This window comes from Lethenteron reissneri, chromosome 43 (assembly GCF_015708825.2).
Source record: "Lethenteron reissneri isolate LAM-NWPU_2019-01 chromosome 43, ASM1570882v1, whole genome shotgun sequence".
In the NCBI taxonomy this organism is placed as follows: Eukaryota; Metazoa; Chordata; class Hyperoartia; order Petromyzontiformes; family Petromyzontidae; genus Lethenteron; species Lethenteron reissneri.
This window is the reverse complement of record NC_083821.1, coordinates 1,738,573-1,740,655: the sequence shown is the minus strand read 5'-3', so window position 1 is coordinate 1,740,655 and position 2,083 is coordinate 1,738,573. Positions and strand designations below refer to the sequence as shown.

The 2,083-nt window shown below is 54.8% G+C and overlaps 1 non-coding gene across 1 annotated transcript; it reads right to left on the bottom strand.

Annotated features, from left to right (window-relative positions):
• Nucleotides 1-1,319: 1,319 nt before the first annotated feature.
• Nucleotides 1,320-1,392, bottom strand: TRNAK-UUU (transfer RNA lysine (anticodon UUU)). Its single transcript has one exon. It is a non-coding gene; the product is annotated as a tRNA-Lys (tRNA).
• Nucleotides 1,393-2,083: the final 691 nt, after the last annotated feature.

Sequence of the window (2,083 nt, the reverse complement as noted above, 5' to 3'; positions counted from 1 at the left end):
TCTACGAACTGCCTGTGGCTCACGCACCCCCCCCCTCCTCCTCTCCCTCCTCCTCCTCTCTCCCCTCCCCACGCACACACGAGGCTTGGCAGGAGCCCCACCTCCACACGAGGGGCAGTGGCAGCTGAGAGCGCGATCCTGGGTCCACCACCCAACCCGCTCTGCTGCTCAGCCCCCCCCTCCACCTCCGCCCCCTCCACCTCCCCCCCCTCCTCCCCCCACCTCCACCTCCCCCCACCTCCACCTCCCCCCACCTCCCCCCCCTCCACCTCCCCCCACCTCCCCCCCCTCCACCTCCCCCCACCTCCCCCACCTCCACCCCCTCCACCTCCCCCACCTCCCCCCCTCCACCTCCCCCCCCCTCCACCTCCCCCCCCCTCCACCTCCCCCCTCCACCTCCCCCTCCTCCCCCCCTCCACCTCCCCCCCTCCACCTCCCCCCCCTCCACCTCCCCCCCCCTCCACCTCCCCCTCCCCTCCACCTCCCCCCCTCAACCTCACCCCCCCTCAACCTCCCCCCCCCTTCAACCTCCCCCCCCCCTTCAACCTCCCCCCCCCCCTTCAACCTCCCCCCCACCTCCACCACCCCCCCTCCACCTCCCCCCCTCCTCCTCCTCCACCTCCTCCACCTCCCCCCCCCTCCACCCCCCTCCACCTCCCCCCCCTCTTCCCCCTCCTCCTCCACCTCCCCCCCCTCCTCCTCCACCTCCCTCCACCTCCCCTCTTCCCCCTCCTCCACCTCCACGCGCAAGCGACAACACAAAGCTCCCGGGCCTCCGTGTGTGTCTGCTTGCCCCTCCCCCCCACACACCCATCCACACACAAAGACAAAGATCCCCCGTATAGCCCCCACAGTCGCTTGGGGCAAAGTGCTGTTAGCGACGAGAACCGATGAAGGCCGGCAGCATGCACGGAGCGCCTTTGTCTCTCACACTCAATGATGCTCAACACGTGGGTCACCTGAGCGTTGGATTTTCCTGAAACGTTTTCATATCGGAGGCGAAGTGATATCTGAACCTGTCCTGGGACTTCCCTAGGTCAACTCGGCCTTAAATGAGTATCTGGTGCGGCGAAAAAGTCGGCCGGGCGTGGTGGTGGTGGCCACACGCCCCACCACTCCTCTTCGAGTGGCGTTCCGGACTTAATAGGTGCTCGCGAACAACATTTTCCCCAACAGTCTCGTTAAATGCTCCATGCGGAAATCTTTGTCTGCGTCGGTTAATTTAAACAAATTTGCATACCACCAAAGTTTTTTCAACAATGTTTTAATGTTTCAGATATGTAAATAATGACTTCATATTTAAAAACAAAATATAATTGCGCCCGAACAGGGACTTGAACCCTGGACCCTCAGATTAAAAGTCTGATGCTCTACCGACTGAGCTATCCGGGCTCTCAGCGAGCCACTGGAGCGGTGGCGCAGTGGTTTGCGCACCGCGCTAAAACAAAAAACCACCACATTGCAGGCTCATGGCGAACATTCAGTAGCCGGTTACATCTGAAGCTGTCCTGGGTCTTAAATGAGCATTGATGGAGACAAAGGCGGCCACACCGATGGCTGCATAATCATAGCCTAACAATATGACATTCTGATTTAAAGCATTCGTGACTGCAGGGATTCATATTCTTGGTTCTTTCGGTAAAGTCACGTAAAAAGGGAAGTAATAAAATAAAATAAATATATAAAACAATAAAAAAAATTCTCACGACGTTTCGAAACGTCGTGAGAATTGTTATTGCTTTATATATCTTTTTTATTATTTTATTATTTCCCTTCTACGTGACTTTATCGAAAGAACCAATAATACAATGACATTCGTTTTTCAGATAATCCGGTAAAACTCCAGCCCTGATAATAACAAGAAACTCAATAGATTAGTCAATACGACAGTTGCTTTAAAAGGAAATAAATGTATAATAGGCAACATTTCAAGCAATTGCCCTTCTTCATAGCACGTGACTATGGGATTGTTTCGTAATCGTAATCAAGTGCTATGAACAGGGGTTTTTGCCTGAAATTTCGCCTTTTGTATATTTTATTTTAAGGCCACAAACAGTGGTACTGACGAATTCGTGTGATGTTG